At 41.7% G+C, this 21381-nt stretch overlaps 1 long non-coding RNA gene across 1 annotated transcript in view; it reads left to right on the top strand.

Moving 5' to 3' along the window:
- LOC117802051 overlaps nucleotides 1-17305 on the top strand; it is a 136834-nt gene extending 119529 nt beyond the window's left edge. The window contains exon 4 of the long non-coding RNA XR_004625081.1: nucleotides 17211-17305. This is a non-coding gene — a long non-coding RNA (uncharacterized LOC117802051). The remainder of the gene's footprint in view (nucleotides 1-17210) is intronic.
- Nucleotides 17306-21381: the final 4076 nt, after the last annotated feature.

Genomic DNA, 21381 nt, shown 5'->3' with positions numbered 1-21381 from the left:
CCCCACCCCTCCCATCTCTCCTTCTTCATCTTAGGGGTGTTCCAAACCTGACCGATCCCCATGCATTTTTCAGCATGTAGCAACCACACACGTGCTTTTCTTCATTCTTCCTTCTCAGGGATCTGACATTTGATGTTCCTTCTGACTGTTTGTTTCTACTCGATCTGTATCCCCTCAATCTTCAGTGCTTTATCTGTATCCCTCACCACCCTGAAGACTCAGCTAGAGGAGCTCTCTTCTAGAAAGATGTGCCTGAGTGTTCTCCTACTTCCACATGCAGCCCAGATCCAAAGAGGGGAAAGGGAGAAGGAGAAGGAGAGAACAAAACCCAAGAGACAGTAGAGAAAACTAAGAGAAAAAAGGTGAGGAGCCCAGAGAGAAAAGCGGAAAGCCAAAGAATGAAACAGAATGGAGCAAAAGAGGAAAACCGAGGCACAGCTAATACGGTTTTGGAGCCTGCCCCTGAGTTCTACACAGTTTGAGAGATGACTGATTTCTGAGCAAGAAAGCTTCTCGGTGTTTCCATGCTGCCTTTTTATAGCACTTGCCATGCCTCTCAGACTCTGAGCAATTTGGGGGCAGTGATCATCTCATAGACAGCTCTACATTTACAGAGCCTGGTGCACCTTAGCTCTCTAAATACTTCTTGACTGAATGGAAAGACGAAGTCCCATCAGAAGGATCAGAGAGGGGAAATTAGGAATTCTGCTGAAGGCAACGCAGGGGATGGTCGCAGGCGGCTCTCTAGAAAAGGAAAGATGTATGCTGAGTTGTAAAGGATTAGGAAGAGTTTGCCGAGTGTGTGATGACAGCGTTTTGGAGTGGAAGTGGGAATAGGATTACAATAAACGCTAACATTTTTGAGCACAACCGAGGAACAGGCATTCCTCAAAGAACTTTATATGAGTTTGCACAATAAGTCCTTACAACATACCAGGGGAGTATGTTTAATTTTGATTGTCATTTTATGGATTAGAGCAGAGAAGCAAGAAGAGGTTTCCTAACAGGCTCAAGATCACATAGCTAAAAAATGGTAGAAGGAGGCTTCAAAGCCCACACTCTATTTCGTGTTTCTCCCCGGCCTTCTCGGGGAGACAAGGTGGGGTTTTTGAGGGGACAGTGAGCTCATCATTGAAGAAATCAGACCAAGAATCCCAAATTTCTGTTTTCTAACACAGTGTCGTTCCTAGTCTCCCATGCCGCCCCTAGCAGAAAATACAATATTTAAAAATCAATCAAAGAAAAGACTCGGGCCAATAATGATTATATGTGCAATGTGATTGATATTATTTATTCTAGCTAGATTAAAATGTTCCCTAGGAAAAAAAATCTATAAAGACAACAGAAGCCATTATATAAAGCTATGTGGAGCCTTCCAGATAGTAAAATGGATGTCATAAATTATTTCTGCTTCTGTGGAGAGGGAAGTCTCTTTTCTTGTCAATGTAGCCAACTCAGAAAACCCTAGAATCATATCAGATGATATCATATGAGTCATCATATTGGAGTAAATTCACCTGGTTCCAGCTCTTAATGCCCCTCCTAGAGCCCTTACTAAGTGTTTTCCTTCCAGGCACCACTAAACCATGCCTAAATTAAATATCTTTGGGGAAATATGTGGAAAAGGGAGGCAAAGTTACATTTTCCAATCCTTATGGCATATATATATATATATATGTAATTTCCAGAGGCCTTAGAACAGGTATCCTATCTTCCCTCCTGCCTTTGAGGTAGACTTCACTGTATTTGGTGATGTAACACTAAGTTCTCTGTCCATCCACTGGGGTGAGGAAAAGGGCATTATCTTTGGCGACAAACAGATGTGGGTCCCAAGCCTGGATCTGTTTTGACCAACTGCATGACCTTGAAAAAGTCAAGTCACTTCTCTGAGCCTCCATCTTCTCGTCTACAAAAAGAAGGGAACAGGTTTTTTTTTCCTCTCCCACATGATTATAAGGGTGAGATGAGACTTCTCATTTATGGGCCAACACAGGTCAGATAGGCAACCGATATTAACCATTTTCATTAAGATTTGCACGTGCAGCATTCATCTGACCAATTCTGTATTCGCCTGCTTGAGGATTGTTTCAGTGAGGAAAGTGATATGAAAGGAGATGGTGATGTTTTGTGCAAATCTGAGGATTGACTGCTATCGGTCTGGGTCCTGGCCTGTTTTGTTTATTTGTTTGTTTTGCTTTATTTTATTCAAAGTATCCAAAAGGAAGAAAATATGTTAGAAGGAACTTTTTTTTTAACCCATCAGGCAGAAGGAGCTTATCCTATTTGCCAAGGACTGCAACATTTATTCTCCAAACATTAAATTCTATTGCTGAAAGTCACAATGAAGTGATCCTTATCTCTGAAGCATAAAACGTCACAAAGTTCTTACGAAAATGGAAGGGACCTCTTCTCTCCTGCCCACAACACGAGAATGTTCTCTTCTGGAAACTGCAAAGCAGCTTTCGTGGGCGGAGGTGAGTTGTGCCTGAGTTGCAGCCACTCCAGGGCAGGGAGTGGGCAGAGGTGGGGACACTGCAGAGGGCTGGCATCGTGCCCCAACTCCACCTCCCTGTTCCTCTCTGAGGCGGGGCCAACCTGCCTTACTGAGTGGGTGCGACCCGGTTCTGCTCTGGGATGTAGACTTTCCCACACTCAGAACTGTCCACAGAACTCACACAAGAACATGTGTGCTGTTTGTGTCCAGTGAAGTAAGGACATCTCGAGAATGTGCCAGGGCCAGAGGAAGCCTATGAGGCTTTGCTTCTTGTTGGGTTTCCTTAATTAGACAGATTTACCGGAAGATACGTCAGAGGTGAGGTCTGTGGCCGGCGCAGCAAGCAGCCTAATTCTGAGTTTGCAGTATATGGATGGTGATGGTTGTCCATTTCTCGATCCGGTAATAATGCTTGCCTCGTGCTTCCTCCTATACTCTGAGTTCTTCATTGTTTCAAGGGCAGCTTAGCACCAAAGCATGTAGTGGCTCTATTTCAGCGGGCATGGCCACGAGTGGAGACACAGGTGGCCCTGGCGGAGGCCTGGCCCTTGTAGGTTCTAAGGCCTCCAAGGACAAAGGCGCTAGACCAGTACTTTAGTTAACCGTTAACCACGTGCTTGCCACATCCATTTTCTGCAGAGGTTCTGGGCCCAGGTTATAGAGAGGAAAGCCAAGAGACCACAGGTAAGGGGCACAGACCTTGGAATCAAACTGCCTGGGTTTGCTCTGCCTCTTGTTGGAATATTAAGTAAGCTCCCGATGCATCCTTTACTTCTTTTAACAGTAGGATCCTTCCCTCTTAGTGGCCTAAACACTTCACAAGATGATGAGACAGGTTTGGTGAAAGGTTGGCCATTACCACTGCCCCATGTCCACAGCCGTTCGTTTCAGACTTGAGACTCACCCTTGCTTGGGCCAGTGGCCATATCCTCAGCTTCACTCCTCGCTGCCTGCCTCCAGTCCTGCCACGTGACCTGCACCTGCCACTGCCCACACTCTGAGCCTGTGCCTTCCAACCCATCTGGGTGAAGGAGTAGCTTAGAAGTAAAGCTCTTACCTGTTTCATGTTTTTCTGCATTTTCAAATCCTTTTTCTACAGGAAAGCCAGACAGCAGTGGAGATAACTGCAGAGTAAGTCCTTCCAATGGGACATTTGAGGAAAGGGTGACTCTAGAGGGCAGAAAATCCTCTTTGGTCCATTTGGCCACCCAGACAAAACCTTAAAAAGTGGTGTTAACATAAGTAGTTTCCCCAGCATACATGATTAGGTTCTCAGCACCTCAAATTCAGTATCCTAGAATTGATCTGGCTTGGGAAGGCTGACTCACCCTAATCAAGCTTATAAGAGACTGATGTATAAAACCAAAATGACCATTTAGTGTCATCTTGGAAAACATGGTTGCCAGTTGTAGAAGAATGTAGATTTTTTTTTTGGGGGGGTGCTGGCCAGGTTAAAATTTTCCAGTAGTCAAGTGACATAGGAAATCAAATAAAAATTAGATGGTTGATTGGTATGTATGCAACTAATTCTCCTATTTAACATATAATTGAGAAATTCCTATTTGACATGCACTATGTTGTATTCTAAAATTACAGCAGAAAGAGGTATCATAATAATAGCAGAAATAGTAATAATAATATCAAGAATATCAATAATATCCATCACAACATGTGATATCATTCTGTAGTTTATATATGTTACTGCATATATATAGTATAAGTAAGCACTCTAATAGTGTTTACTCTGTCAGAAACTGTTCTAAATGCTTTATACATATTTGCTCTCTTGATTCCCATAACAACCCTATGAGGTCATTGCTATAGTCCTTTCTAGTTTTCAGATATAGAACCCGGAGCACAGGGAGTGAAGCCATAATTTCTGCGTTTTACAGTCCAGCTGACAATGGGTGAAGTAAGCAACTCAATCTAATGTAATAAACACGGAGGTGAGGGTAGTTTCTGGCGCCTGAGACCACACACAGGCGCATCAGCCCAGGGCTTAGGGACTGGGAAAGCGGATCCCACATGGAGAACTGAGGAACATGGGGGCAGGGGTGGCTGCCAGGGGAGAGAGGGAGGAGGGGGTGCCCTAGGACAGCCGGCGTCTGTGCAGGGTGGCAGGAGATTATCTTGGGAGGGGAGAGCCGGTCTGAAATGACACTGCCAAGCTTGGCAAGAGTCAGCCTGTGAAGCCTTCTAAAACACATTAGCGTCGTTGAATTTTACAGTGAACATGATAGGAGACCGCTGCAGGGTTTCTATGGGGAAAGCAATGTAAAATTTATGCTTTAGAAAGCTCTTTCTGGCTGCATGTAGAGAACGATTGGAAGGGAGATGAGAGTGGAGGCAGGGAGAGGGGGTGGCAGAGGGGGTGGGAGGAGTGGTCACAGGTGAGTTATTTAGGTGGCAGAGTTGGGAGGAGATCAGATAAGTGAACTTAAAACATGGAAACTTGGCTAAATTATCAGGAAATGCAAGAGAGTCACTTCTGCTAAAGGTGGTTCCTCAGTGTCGTCTTCTTTCTTATGCTCTGGGGGCTTCCCAGGCCCTTCTGATGAAATGTGGGTGCCTTTGGTGGCCACATCCTTAAGGTGGCTCTGCATGACTCTGCCATGACCCATTTTGTGTTGGCTTCACAGTGTAGGTCCCAGGAGGCAATGGTATTTTCCTTATTTACAAGGCATTGTGGCGTGCCCATACCAGCGTCTCCCACACCTCCTCTCTCATTGCCTTGGTTTCATGGACACCTTGAGGGCCCCAGAACCATCCCTGCTCCATGACTAAAGCGCGGGATGTCCTTGTGCGAGGTAGATCCAGTGCCTTCACCGGGTGGTCCCTGCCACAAGGTGACAAATGGGAAGTTGGATGGAGTGGGGGAAATCTGAAAAGTCAAATAATTTCATGAGGGAAGGGAATAGGGGATGGCTGGGCTAGTGCTTGAATTTCAAAGCTTTTGCTAATTCCATTATGCTGGATGATGTTGCCTTGAGGGAAATCTTTGGAATAGTCTCCCGGTACACCAGTTGAATGAAAACTGTGCACTTGGTAAGCTCACTTTGCTATGTGTACTAAGCACACATGATGTGTATAAATATGTGTACACACACACACACGCACTTGTGCACACACACACACACACACACACCACACTTACCTAAGTAAACTCTGTGGGGGCAGAGACCGTATGTGTATGTTTGTCTCATTCATTCACACTCCTTAACCTGGCACTAAGATCGCACACAGACGATGATATGACAGATTAAAGCCTCCGCATTCCTTAAAGTTCTAAGTCATTTTTTGTGAAAGATAGTCCCGAAGCTAAAGGAAATTGTAGGACAAACCAGTGCCATGCCCGAGATCTGGACCGATGCTGTTGTCACTTTGCTTGGACACTGAACTCCTCAAGGGAAAGTGCGGGCCTTCCCATCTCATCCCCTCTGCTGTGGGTGCCAGCTTTGGGTGGGCCTTAAAGTCAGTGCCGCACCTTTCCACCTGACTCCGTCTATCTTCTCTTCCAAGACCTGCCCTTCATGTTCTGAATCACAGGTAATCTGATATGCTCCCGGCAACTTTTTTTTTATTCTTTCTGTCTCCCTGTTTTAGTGGGAAAAGATTACGGACCCTCAGCTGTCATTCATCCCGTGACAAGTCTCTGGCAGCCTCTGCCTGTCAGTCACCTCCCACAGCCAGTGACATTCATCAGTTTAGATCCCTAAAAGGTTAGGGAGACCAATAACAGGAAATGTCTTTTTGCTTCAGCCATAATGAGAACTATGTCTGGTGCAGTTAAAATTTGGGGACATGCCACAGCGGAACCCACGGTGATCCTAGGTAACTTCGAGAAGCATGTCAAGCTGGAAGGGAATGAAAGGGAGGCATCTGCATGGGGCAGGGACCCTCTTGGGAGGCTCCTTGGATGAAGTTCATAGTCCCAAGTTCGTGGTCATGTGGTTTTTAAATTCAGAGACAGTAGGCATAGCATTAGCCCAGAGGTCAGGGTATAATTGTTCTGGTCCAATATCCACCTGCAGGTGCATTTAGCAAGGCTCCTACTCCTTTTTGCCTCCAAAAAAATATATTTTTGAGAGAGAGAGAGAGTGTGAGTGGCAGCGTGCGAGGGGCAGAGAGAGAGGGACAGAAAGAATCCCAAGCAGGCTCCACACTCAGCATGGAGCCCAATGCCAGGCTCAATCTCACGACTCTGGGATCATGACCTGGGCCGAAATCAAGAGCTGGACACTTGACCAACGAACCCCCCGGTTGCCCCTCCAATTCCCTTTATTAAATGAGGAAGTTATACTAGATCTCTAAAGTCCCGTCCCGGTCTGCCATCCTACTTTTGATTTCAAAGGTCCTTCAGGTAGGATCAAAAAGAAAGCAGTCCCCCTGTGAAGCATTATACCCCAATTGGACCGCAGGTGGAGGCTGGTATTGGGGGCCAAGAGTCCATCTCACCACACACAGTGCTGTAAGCCTGTGATATCCGGGATTGCAGTGGGGTACCGGGCCACAGCCAGGCGGCCCCAACAATGTCCTTCTGATGGACTCATTCCCTCTGGTCCCTCCGCCATGACCCCTGCTCAAGGCCTCATGGCTTCATAGCTGGAGAACTGTTTCCTGGAACTTGTCAAAAACATTTTTGAATTTGTTGTTGTTAGTTTAGGAATATTAGGAGCTTCTTATTCCCTGAACGTAGAGGTCCAATCCTGTACCCCAACTAAGACACATTAAGAGGTCTCCTGACCTCTGCCACACTAGATTGCATTTTGGCCCAAGTGTCCCAGAAATAGGGTTGACATCGTTCTTAGAGCCTTAGTACTACTTCTAAGCAGTTAGTCCTGTGTGTTGTCTGAGCCCCCTGCCCTTTGAGGTTGTTGCCCACCAGCTCCATCATTGACACCTTCCTCATGGTCATTTTCATCCTGCTTCGAGAATGTAGTCATTGAAAATTTTCTTTTACCCTACCTGTTCTTTGTTTTTATTTTATTTTTATTTTTATTTATTTATTTTTAAAGATTCTATTTATTTATTTATTTTTAAAAAGATTTTATTTATTTATTTGACAGAGAGACAGCCAGCGAGAGAGGGAACACAAGCAGGGGGAGTGGGAGAGGAAGAAGCAGGCTCATAGCAGAGGAGCCTGACGTGGGGCTCGATCCCATAATGCTGGGATCTCGCCCTGAGCCGAAGGCAGACGCTTAACCGCTGTGCCACCCAGGCGCCCCAGATTCTATTTATTTATTTGACAGAGAGAGAGAGAGCACAAACAGGGGAGTGGTAGGGAGAAGGAGAGGGAAAATTAGGCTCCCCGCAGAGCAGGAAGCCCCATGCCGGACTTGACCTCAGGATCATAGCCTGAGCCGAAGGCTGACACTTCACCGATTGAGCCATGAGGCGCCCCTCTTTCTGCCTTTTTTGGATTGAGCATGTCTTACGATTTTATTCTAACTTCTTTGCTGGGTATTATTAGCTATAACTCTTTGTTGTTACATCAGTGGTTGTTTTAGGGTATATTATATACACCTTTAACTTACAACTACCTTCAAGTGATATTATACCACCTTGCTGATGCTGTGAGAACCTTCCAGCAGCATACTTGCATTTCTTCCCCAATGATCTTTGTGTTACTGCCATCATACATTTCACTTATGCATAGGTTAAAAATTCAGAAATACAATTATTAGTTTTGCTTTCAGTGGTCTGTTATCTCTTACATAGACTGAAATAATAAGAAAAATAGTATTTATGTGTAGCCATTTTTTTACCATTTCGGGTGCTTTTCACTCCTTTGTACAGAACCGTATTTCCATTTAATATCATTTTCCTTCCACTTGAAAGATTTTCTTTAAGGTTTTCTGTAGTAACTATATGCTGGTGACTAATTCTGTCAGTTTTTGTGTGTTTGCAAAGTCTTTATGTTGTTTCCGTTTTTGAAAGATATTTTCCCCAGGGTAAAGACTTCTTGGGTCGTCTCCTCAGAATTTTAATGATGTTGCTCAACTGTGTTCTAGCTTGCATTATTTCCAACAAGAAATCTGCTGTCATGTTTATTTTGTTTCTCTGGGATGGTTTTTTCAAGCATCACTGAAGTCAGCCTGTTTGTTGGCTAGGCATTTGCTTGGGTTGTAGTCTAGCTAGGATCTCAGGGCAGGAACCCAGTTAACAATCAGGCTTAACTCTTGAGTGGGAAGGGGCTGGGCTTGTGTCGCCATTTCACCCTAATACCACAGAGAAGAAAGTTTTAGTCTAGAGTCCCCACGGTTACAGTAGAAGACTTAAATTTTCCAAAGCATTTCACTTAATTTCTTTAGAAATTTCCACCTGATGGATTTCCTGATGGCAGATACTGGCTTCCTGCTTTCTGTGTGCTGGGGAAGGGCAGGAGAAGGCCCTGTAACAGTTTGTGCAGTTGTCCCATAGAATGATCTCTAACTGTTCCTTCTATTCAACTTGTTACTCCTCCCTCCCACATATGGCCAACTCTGAACTCAGTAGTTCTCTGAGGTCCTTTGGGTAGACCAGCTGTGACTTTCATGGTGGCTCCCTCATCCATATTCTATGCTGTTACAATCTCCATCCATTTTATCTGTCAACCCACTCCTATCTACAATTTTCTTATCGAAGTTCTACAACTATTTATCAATGGGACTTCTATCCTCCGCTCCCTTCCCTTTATCACTAGTGGTTTATTCCTCTTTGCTCTTTTCCTTCTTATTTAAGTGGTATCAGGGAGAGAGAGCAAACTCCAATGCCTAGTATTTCACCTTAAGTTCAAGACACCTCTGTAACCCCCCTTTAATTTTTCCTCTGCAAATGAGTAAGTTTTGAAGGAATTGTGAGACAAGTCCAAAAATTCATAGTGAGTTGTTGATGGAGTATGGGTCACATCATTGGCGATCAGGGTCCATATCACACAGATCAAATCAATGCATTGATACTTTCATAGCACTGCCCTGATGACTGAGGTCAGGGAACCTTTCTGATTCACTACTGTTTCTCTGGTTCTTGCAAAATGCCTGCCACAGATTAACATCTCATTGATAAGTTAATAATCCTCATGAGGTAAATGGCTTTTGAGACCCTTTTTAGCAATAAGGATGTGTGACCTATTGATTCTATTTGAGAGCTAAATTAATTCCATTAAGAGGATATTGTCTGTCTTCTCAACCTGCCTCTACGGCAGACTATCTTTGTTTGGTATGCACTGACTTAGAAAAATTTACTCTCATAGTAGCACATTTCCTTAACCTTGACTTTTTTTTTCTTTTTTTTAACAAATAATGGGCCGTGCGCTCCTTAGTGCTTATCTTTGTATATATACAGTGAAATTTAGGGAGGACAGGATAGCCAGAAATCAAATGGTGAGTTCCATAGACAGAAAAAGAAGCCTCTACAATGCCCCCAATCCGGTCCTGGGCACTGAAGATATAAAGCTGTGTGAGATGTATATTTCCTGTCCAAAAGGAGTCCTCAGTTGCGATATGTAATATGGTTCTTAAAATGTAAGGTCCTTAAAAAAAAGTCCAACTTGAATTTGAACCATAAAATTCAGAAGATACAGATAGTATAACTAAACTCTTCTCTCAGATGCCCTGTTTCTCAGGAATCATCCAAGCCAATAAGAGCCTTCAGATACACTTTACATCATAGTCTCAGAAGCAAGATTTAGCACTTCCCTTTCCCTGACTCCTTTCTCAGGATGCATTTCCTGAGCGTAGGGAGAATGGAGAGAAAGAGCTGGAAGGCTCCAAAGTAGCTGATCAGTGACACCAAACATTGTTGTCCTGTGTTCGAGATTTGCTTCAGATTTGAACTAAGGTGAAGTATGCACATCTATTTCTAAATTACCTTGTTTTTTAAAGATTAGGTTTAAAAATGTTGATTTTAATTTTTGGACTGAATGCAATTATAGGTAGAAGGAGAATATTTTAACAATCTATTCATGCTAACAGGAAGGGAATGAATTTTCAGATCACTCAGAGAAATTCCCCTCTTAGTTTTGACTTTCCATAATGAATCAATTACAGGAATGTATTTGTGATTGACCACGCAAAACCAGGCCGCTCTGATTTCATTTGAACCCTCCATACCTAATCAGAAATATTTTCTATCTTGGTGAAAAGCACATTCCAGGGGAATTAACTGCGCTCCCTGAGAACACTGCTGTGGGCCCTGCTCAATATCGCATTACCTAGAAGGGTGCTTTTGTACGGTAAACTTCACAAGCATTTGCATTTTAATGTGCACGATGAATCGCAATTAAATGTCTTGAGTCTGTTTAAAAACCATTTTCTTTTTTTTTTTTTTAAAGATTTTATTTATTTATCTGACAGAGATAGAGACAGCCAACGAGAGAGGGAACACAAGCAGGGGGAGTGGGAGAAGAAGAAGCAGGCTCCCAGTGGAGGAGCCCGATGTGGGGCTAGATCCCAGGACCCTGGGATCACTCCCTGAGCCAAAGGCAGACGCTTAAAGACTGAGCCACCCAGGCGCCCCTAAAAACCATTTTCCTTCCATTACAGTCTCTTTGGAAACACCAATGTTATAACAGTGATAAACTTGAAAGGGCTGCTGGTGGGTAATCATGTTGGCTCAATTACAGAAAAAGACAAGTTACCTCCGAGGAGGAACCCGGAACCAAAGACTTGAGAGGGAAAAGAAGTGTCCCCTGTCCTCACTTCCTGTACTGATGGGAGGAGAAATAGAATTTTCTCTCTCTCTCTTTTTTTTTTTTTTGAGAATTTTGGAAGGCTTTGCTGTTAGTCTGGCAAATGTAGTAAAAGTAACTGTACATTTACAAAAAGCTCTCTTATCCATCACACTGAAATGACAGAAAATCTCAACTGTGCTACAACTAAGAACAGTCCCCTAATCTCTATCATCTCTGATATTTTTCTGTCATATGCAATTTTCTTTTTATCGTATTGAGGCTGACCTGATGTCAACAAAGACCAATACTCCTTACATCAAAGTTGAAATTAGTGTGGACACAAGGATAAGGATTTCTGAAATTCTCCACTACTATCTCCAAGTTTGGAGGTAATAAGACTGGAGCATAAATAGGCCACATAAAGAACAGGAAAAACATTTTTTTTTATTATTATTATTAGTTCATTGCGTCTATAAATTAGCAGAGCTGGTAGGGTAGGAAGAGAAACTACATGACCACACTTGACCATTGTCTTCTCTGGTCCAGCTTCCAAACAAGACAGGTGATATTTGGACATTGCTAATTTTTCATCAGTAGACCCAGTTCAGAAAAATGACACATCTATCAACCAAATAGAAACAGGAGATGATTCATTGCTACTCAGTTTCTTACCAGAGTGGGCAATTGACTCACAGCTGTGTGATAAAACCCAAGCTCCAGGGGCTCCCCATCCTTGAAAGATAAGGTATATGCTTAAAAACAATGAAGGTGTTCCTGCATTTACAGAGAAACTCAGAGACACAGTTCCATGATTGACTACTCCCCAAGCACCAGTAATCACCACTTAAATAAACTTTTTACTCAACATCCAACTTTTCACTTAATGTTTTGAAGGGAGGAGACTCTAGTGACATTGTGTAAGTAGGAAGCAAATCAAGAATATGAGTCCTGTGCTATTTTGGGGGCAGTAACAGCCTGGGTGGTAAATGCCCCATTCAAAGATAATTAAGCAGAAATACACCAGCCTGTCATCTGTGAATAATTCTAAGCAAATATATATACATAGAAAGGGAACATATGCAATGCAATAATTCCATAACGGAATATTTTACCTTTCAGCCGTAAACAACAAGAACTTTGAAAATATCCTTACGTTGAGATATGGAGAAACAGGCAGTGCAGGAATAGCATCCTTTTTCTTTTAAAGGTTCTCTTTATTTATTTGATTGAGAGAGAGAGGGAGCAACAGGCAGAGGGAGAAGCAGATTCCCTGCTGGGCTAGGAGCCCGATACAGGACTCGATCCTAGGACCCTGAGATCATGGCCTGAGCCGAAGGCAGACTCTTAACAGGCTGAGCCACCCAGGTGTCCCAAGGAATAGAATTCTTCAGAGGATTACACCTTCTGGGTGATAGTATAGGAGAGGATCACAAACGAGATATGTGTTCTCACTGAGCGAAGGAGACAAAAGAACAGAGTTTTGGGAAAAAAGTACTGGAGAAAAGGAAGGTGTAGAGATAACATCCAGAAGAGGTTCTCTGGAGTCTTTAGCTGAATACTAACCAGTGCTTATGTAAGTCGAAACTCCAAGCAGGATATATAAATTTGGTTCAATATAAAAAATCTATCAATGTGATTTGCTTTCTATTGCCAATTGTAATAAGTTACCACAAATTTAGTAGATTAAAATAATATGAGTTCATTGTTTTACAGTTCTGAAAGTCAAAATTCTGAAGCAGATCTCCCCCGGCAGCATTCTGTCCTGGAGGCTCTAGGGGATAATTCGTTTCCTTGCTCACTGGGGTTGCTGGCAGAATCCAGTACCCTGTGATTGTCTTATGTCTCAGTTTTCTTGCTGGCTATAAACTGTTTCTGGCTTCTGGAGGTTGATACATTGGTATATGTTTTCCTTTCTCCAAATCCCAGGCCAGTAATGGTGGGTTGAGTCCTTCTGACACAACATCTCTCTGACCCACTCTTGCCCTTCTCCCTCATTTTTAAGGATCATCTGATTAGGTTGGGCCCCCCTGTATAATCCAGGATCATCTACCTCCCCATTTCAAGATCTTTGGTCTTAATCATTTCTGTAGAGTATCTTTTGTCAGGTAGGCTAGCAGAGTCATAGGTTCCAAGGATTAGGACGTGGATAGCTTTGTGCCTACCATACCGTAACACGAGACTGACAAGAGAAACCTATGGAATCATTTCCATAAATGTTAAAAGAATATTCAAAGACATTGAACATTCTATTATTATTATTCTTTGAAAGATTATTTATTTTATTTTAGAGAGGGAGAGAGTAGGGCGAGGGGCAGAGGGAGAGAATCTGCAAGCTGACTCCCTTCTTAGCATGGAGCCCAGCACAGGGCTCGATCTTACGACCCATGAGATCATGACCTAAGCCAAAGCAAGAGTCAGATGCCCAATTGACTGAGCCATCTAGGCTCCCCAAAACATTCCATTATTATTAATGAATCTTAACAAATTAGAAACAGGTCTTTTTTTTTAACCTGATAAATGTTACAGAAACTATCATGCTCAATAATAAAATTTAAGAGCATTTCCCCCAAAGACACAGGGAAAGACAAGGATGCTAAATGTCAACTCTTCTGTTAACCATTTGCTGGTCATCTTAGCCAACAAACTAATATAAGAAAAAAAAGCATAATATAAGTAATGTAATATAAGAAAAATATGAGATTTGAAACAAGAAATTTAACTATCATTATTTCTAAACAACATAGTTGGTTCCACAGAGAACCCAAACATAATTATAAGAAAATTGTTAAAATTAAAGGCACCTGAGTGACTTAGTTGGTTAAGCATCTACCTTTGGCTTAGGTCATGATCTCAGGGTCCTGGGATCAACCCCCAGGTGGGGCTGCCTGCTCAACAGAGAATCAGTTTGTCCTTCCCTCTGCCCCTCCCCGCTACTCGTGCGCACACGCTCTCTCTCTCTTTCAAATACATAAAACGTTAAAAAAAGAAAATTGTTAAAATTAAAATTAATAATGTTACATAGTATAATATTAATAAACAAGCCAATTGTATTTTATACATCAGTTGTAAAAATGTGATTTCCTAAAAAACATACCATTTGTAATAGAAATATGAAAATATAAGGTACCCAGGACTAAACCTAACTGAATCTGTCTAAGGCATGTATGGAAAAATAAGAAAACATTTTTAAAAGACAATTGTTAAAATCCTAAGTAAGTTGGGAGACATGCCATGTTCTTGAATAGGAAGATTTAATATGATATAAAAATATAAACTCTCCCCAAATTGATCAATAGTTTCAATGCAAATCTAATCAAAATCCCAGGAGGTTTTGACAAGGAAATTCTAAACTTTAAATGAAAGAGCAAAGGGCCAAGAGTAGGTAAAAGATTCTAAAGAAGGATAAGATGGAAGAACTTAACCTATCAGATATCATTAATTTTTAAAAGGCTGTAGTGGCTGTCACTGATATCAGGATCAGCAGATCAATGGTATTGGTTCAAAGGATAGACAAATCAGGGGCGCCTGGGTGGCGCAGTCCTTAAGCCTCTGCCTTCGGCTCAGGGCGTGATCCCTGTGTTTGGGATCGAGCCCCACATCAGGCTTCTCCACTGGGAGCCTGCTTCTTCCTCTCTGACTCCCCCTGCTTGTGTTCCCTCTCTCACTGGCTGTCTCTCTCTGTCAAATAAATAAATAAAATATTAAAAAAATCAAAACAAAACAAAGGATAGACAAATCAAACAATGGGACTGAATGAAAACAAAGAAAATGACATATGTAGAAACTTCATACATAACATAGGTAGCTGGAAGATTTCTGGGGAAGGGGTTCATTTATTGGTTTTGAAATAATTGGGTATCAATACGGAAAAAATTTAAATGGAACTCTACTGACACCATACCAAAAAGTCAAGTCTAGATGGGATTAGGTCTTAAGTGTGAAAAGCGAGATTAAAATCCTGAAGTCAATGTAAAGAATATCCCTTTAGGGGGTGCCTGTGTGGCTCAGTCGGTTAAATTTTCGAGTCCTGATTTAGGCTCAGGTCATGATCTCAGGGTTGTGAGATTGAGACCCAAGTTGGGGTCCACGCTAGGCATGGTGTGCTTAAGATTCTCTCCCGCTCCCTTTGCCCCCCCCCCACTGCCGCCCAAAGAAAGAATATCCCATCAGGATGGAGAAGAATTTCTTAAATAAGACACAAGAATCACAAACAATATAAGAAAATATTATTAAGTTTTATTACCATAAATTAAGAGTTTTCCATTTTTCAAAAGGCATCATAATTAAATGGACAACTCATGGCAAAATATGCCAGGAAACATTTGCAATGCATGTAGCAGTCATAGGAGAAATATCCACAATATATAATGAACTACTATAAATCAATAAGACTAAAAACAGAAGAATGGGGAAAGGGCCAGAATAGGTATTTCACAGAGAAGGAAACACTTTTAGTTTTTAAATTACAATTACAGTCTCTTTAGTAATGAGGGAAGCCCAAATTAAAACCATAATAAAACTGATAAAACACCAACCGGATTGACACAAATTATGAAGTTACATGATTCCAAGTGTCGGCAAAGATGTGGAGCATGGGAATAGCAACCCAGTGCTTGTTGGAATGCAAATTGTTTTTACCACACTGGGAAAAAGGATGGCATTATCTAGAAAACTTGCGAATGTGTGCACTCTGCAATCCACCTATTCTTTTCTAGGTAATTGCTCTGGAGAAACTGCCACACGAATGCCAGCAAATACGCATCATGATACACAGACCAAATTGCTTGTAATAGTAAAACAATGAAAGCAAACCAAGGGCATTAACGAATTATGATTTATGAAGATAAATTAACCAAACTTACTTCCTACAGGAATATATCCTGCCACTGCTGGTTTCTGATTCTCTTTGTGAGTGATTCACTCTGATTCATTGAGACTCTGTTACCTCATTTGCAAAATTAGAGAGTTTGGATAAGAGGATCTTAAGATTTTTAGCTTCGATGCTTATGATTCTCCTTATTTGCTTATTTGTTTTCCTTGGAACAGAAAGAGTTTCATATGCTATTGCTTCTTGATTGTGTCTGTTCTAGCACATATTCTGAGACCATACTTTTGTTTTCTGGGATTAATCTGCTAGGCACCTTGCAAAAAGAATGCAGACATCGTGGATCCCCACTGGGCAGTAAGGCAAGACGTGTGCTTCTAATTTCTCTTTTAAGATTATTACACATGCAGTGCATGGTACCTAAGTTAGTGAGTTTTAGACTGTGGATACCAACTGTCGATGGAGGCCTTGCAGGTTAGTTGAAGTCAGGACTGCGATCTGTCCTACTTGCTTCCTAGTGACCTTTGGCCATTTAGTGGAAGAGGCGTAAAAATAAACTGCATGGGAAGGTGACTGACAGGAAGGTGACAGCGTTGCCTCAAGTGTCCACATTTAACTTGTTGGCTCCAACATTTTAGGAACTAAGGCTCTGTAGGAGCAGAGCTGAAATGCACCTTGGGTTTGATCTTTCCTTGTGCTTTGGGGTTTATCCCAGGATTCATTTTTTTCAATATTTATAGATCTCGTCTTGCTAATTATTTCAAATCTTCACCCCAGACTGGTAACTTAATTGATTTCAGTCTTCAGCGACAAAGTTCTCTGAAATTAAGTGCCCTGAGACCTTGGGAAATCTGTGTCTCTGGGATCAGAATGTGGGCTTTGCTGCCCTCTGCTGTTCAGTTGGGGCAATCCTTTACCGAGGAAGACTGCAGAAGGGGGCCAGGTCCTCTAACCCCACAAAAAGGCCTAGAAGGAAGAGACAGGAGGAGAAAAATGGCCCTGGTTCTGGACACTGGCTTATGTGATATAGTCTTTAACATTCTCACTATAGAATGAGGAGGAATTTCTGCAAACTTCCAGGGAATTCATGGGTGTTAGATAAGACCTTTTGCTTAGCAGAAGAGAATATTCCCTACTGGAAAGTGCCACACGATTTTTAAAATGTTATACTGATATGCTCACTAACAGTTTATAGCAAAACCATCAGTGCCCCACCCATTTCTCTTTGGTTCACTTCTTAGATCCACCTCTGACCCCACCGAGCTTGACTGATTACCCAGAAACCACTTGGAGACAAAAAGTTGGATGAAGCAGGTTTATTGCTGATTACTTTCGGGAGGTACCTCTACAAAGAAGTGAGATACGCAGAACTGGGCAGAAAGAGAAGGTGACCAGTTATTCAAATTGTTACAACTGGAGCCTCAGCCAATGCAACAGAAGCTGGGATCACATTTTAGAATGTTCCAAATTGAGGCATGGGGACTGTATTGGCTGGTCATTGTCCATGGGCCGCCCCCTGAGAGGAACATAACCTTGGATAAGGGAACTCCCTCCAGCCAAGGACCATTCCCGGTCAGAGTTATGATCATAAGTTATTTAAAAAATCCTGTTATTTCCAGTTCCTGAGACCAAAGTAACCTGTCCCTGAGGAGAGGATCTGGGCCATGTAGCAGGATATCTGCTCAGCCAGGATTACCTGCTTAAGGGATAATGGAATTTTAGAATTATGCAATTTGTAGTCGGAGGAAGTCCACCTTGCAATGTGAAGTGTCAATATTCTCTACATAGATTTGATGTTATTTGAGCTGAGCCTGGGGAAATGGAGATCTTTGCACAAGGAGATCCTTGCGAGGAGGAGAAGCCAACCAGAAGGTGTAGCAATGGAAAGGGCAAGAGACAGACTATCATAGAACAAGTGCCTGCAGCAGAAGATCCTAGACTCAGAGATAATGATTGTGAAGGGAATAGCAAGCGCTAAGGTTGTTAAGATTACATAAAATCAAAGCAATATTAATTACTCTTGGAGATTGTCCATGTCCCAGTCCTGCGGCTGACCAACTGTAAAGGCATTGAGTTACTTAATCTCTGAGAGCTTCAGTTTACCCATCTATGTATATGGACAATAAAAATAGTACCTTCGTCTTCTAGTCTCAATGCAAATTAAATAAGAGACCCACATCAAGCTGGAACCCCAAAAACCTACCATCTCCATGTTAGGGATGAGCAATAAATAAATTTCCCTATGTACGCACACATCTGTACGTATCTTTCTCTGTGTGCGTGTGTCTGCGTGTGCATGTACTCGTATACGCATTTGCATGTAAACATTTCTATATTCACCTACATCGGTATCTTCACCTACATCGGTATCGACATCAATATCAGTAGTTCTCAGTTGGAGATGATGTTCCCCTCAAGGGGCTATTTGGCAATGTCTGGAGACATATTGGTTGGTCTGCTGTTTCTGGGGCACCACTGGTGTCTAAGGGTAGAGACTAGGGATGCTACTAAACAGTCTGCAAGGCACAGAACCAGCCCCCATGAGAAAGAACCATCTGGCTGAAAATGTCAGTAGTGCTGAGGTTGAGAAGCTCTGGTCTTTCCATATCTTTTATATCATATCTAGTTTGTCATTGTGTATGGCCCAGAGTGAGAAAAAAATGCATGTCTTTATTTGCTGTTGTTCTGATGATTCCAGGCTGTGGAAGATACTTCTAGGCTCCTACTGCATACCTATTCTTTCATTTTTCCTTAATAACAGATCCCATCATTCATAATGCAATGTGTCCAGCTCATTTCGCAGTTTTCCTGCAGCAAGGGGGTCATGTGGCTCCATTCTGGCTAATCAACGGTCGGCAGAAGTCTCCCAGTAAAGGTGATTATTTTCCCGCTGAAAACAAAGAGATCACATAGTATATGCTTTTTCCTTCCCATTTTTCTTTCCGTGTCTTTCTACCTGCAGGGGTGATAATATTCTTAGCAGCACAGCAGCCATCTTACAAGTGTGGGAGTGAAAGCCGAGCCTTAAGACTGGTAGAGCAGAAGGAGAAAAAAAGAGCCATGGGAGCTTTTTTTCTTGTTATATCATGTACTAAATAAACAACAACAAAAACTCTTCCAAGAAAAATATCTTTAAAACTTTATTAAATATTCTAAAAATAAAAACTTTCTTCTTTTAAGCCCATCGTTGATTTTACAGGAAAGAAAGGATTCCTTAAAACCCCTAAAAAAGAGTGAGAGGGGGGAATGCTAATCTTAGCTTTTACTTCAGGGGAATCTGCCAACCATTGCTGTCCATCACCTTCCATTTCGAGGCTCAGGGGACCAGTGATAGATCCAAAGTCAATTCAAGGATCAATTGGGGATCACTGAGCAAAAATAAACCTCCCCCACAGAAAGAGACAACAAGAAAACATACCTATTTAAGTGTTTGCATTCAGGGGGAGAATTTGCTTAACTTAAGGAATTGTAATCCTAAACCGTCTCTTACAAGCAGAGAAATTAAATCAAAGTAGTCCTTCACTGATAGTGCTTCCAGGGAACTGAAAGAAACAAATTCTCTCTAGAAGATCAGAATTTCAACACAAATTTGAAGAATTCTCAAAGCTGAAGTTGCAAAGAATGTGAACTCACAGTCAAAAGAATGTTTTAGGACCAAGAGCCAATACCAGCAACAGATAGTAGAATTGTTTCCACAAAAGTCCGATTGGACTACAATTGTTTAATAAAAACCTTTGGAAGTAGATAGGGTCCAGAATTCAGAATTTTTTGGATACTTAGAAATATGATAGAATCCAATCATGGTAGATTCGTGGCAACACTACATAATCAAACAGTTCAGAGCAAAGGGCACGAAATGGTAAAACAGAAGCTTTAAATAGTCTCATGGCAAATGCAGTTTGGATTTTGTTTGTGAATGACTGTTGTCCACCCTCTTGCTAAAAAGAAAATTACGTTTTCAGAAATCTTTCAAGTCAGAATTTCAGATAGGAGGATTTTGAAACTATATTGGGATATCATGCATACAATGTAAAATAAGTATGTAGCCTATGTTTTAGGAAATGAAAGAGATACTAGAAAATATGAACAAGGAATAAAAGAGTATTACATCAAAGTTGAAAAATAATTAAAAAATAGAACATCTAGAAAATGAATGCCTTAAATCAAAATATTAGACCCATCTAAAGAAAGAATTAGTACACTGGTTTTGCTCAGGAGGAGGGCAAACCAATTAATTAACTCAGTAAGACTATTAAGTATGCAAATTAAATGATCTAAAAATAGCTACAAAAATATAACTAGCAAATTGATGGGGAGAAGAGAAAATATAATGAGTAAAAAGAGAAAATAAAAGAGAAATTCAATCAATACAAAGGATGGCAAAAGCAGAGAGGAAAAACCTCCTTCCAAACAAACCAGAAACAAATAACACAAAGCAAGATGGTAGATAAATCTGATTACAAAACTAATTGCCCCAGGTATAAATGGACCTTGCTCACTTTCGTTAAAAGGAAATGACTTTTGACCTGTATTTTTGAAATTTCAACTCTGTGCTGTTTTTTTGAACTAAAATAAAAGGACAGAATAAGTTGGAATTAAAAAGTTAGAAAAATAGATTCCAGATACATAATAACCTAAGTAAATCTGGTACAATGATATTAATATCAGGCAGCTGGGGACTCAGCTTCAGGCTCTGATTTCCAGACTTGCTCCCACTGCAAGCAATCAGACAACTGGACTAACTATGAACCCAGTGCCTTCACACATTAGCCAACTGGCAGAACAGTGCTGGAACCACTGGGAAAAGGGCAATCATTCAGATCAGCCCAGCTGGAGAGTTCTTCTCTGAGGGGAGGCACTTTCTGGGTAGCAGCAGGGAGGGAGAGCCCACGCAGAGCCCAGGAGTGTCCTAAGACTAAGAGACAGAGTCCTGAAGTCTGGGAGGCCGAGGTGGTGGGAGTCTGAAGGCAGAGAACAGGAAAGGAGGCAGCAAAGAAAGAGACCCAGAAATCTGCTTAGGGGTTCTCTTTGGTCTTTTGCTAAATACTAAGCCATGCACGCACAGGGGCAAATTCCATGAGGCTGGGCAAGGAAGGGATACCAAGTTTCTGTAAGCTGAACAAATGACCTCGCACAGGGCTGGGAAGTGTTGGAGGTTACACTTGTCAATGGAACAAGTAGACAGAAAAGCGAAGGGTTCCAGATGACCTGTTGAACGCTATCAAACATCTTGTTTTTATTGCTATCCATAGGACAGTGCATCAACAATAGTGAAATATACATTCTTTTAAAGAGCGTACAAAGCATTTACCAAGAAAGATAACATGCAAGTATAAATTAATGTTAAAGGGTTAAAATCATAAGGCGTACATTCTCTGGCTTGTTTTTATTGTTCTGATTTAGTCTTTACAG

This window comes from Ailuropoda melanoleuca, chromosome 4 (assembly GCF_002007445.2).
Source record: "Ailuropoda melanoleuca isolate Jingjing chromosome 4, ASM200744v2, whole genome shotgun sequence".
Lineage (NCBI taxonomy): Eukaryota > Metazoa > Chordata > Mammalia > Carnivora > Ursidae > Ailuropoda > Ailuropoda melanoleuca.
Note: the sequence above shows the minus strand (reverse complement) of the source record. Positions and strands in the feature narration are given on the sequence as shown.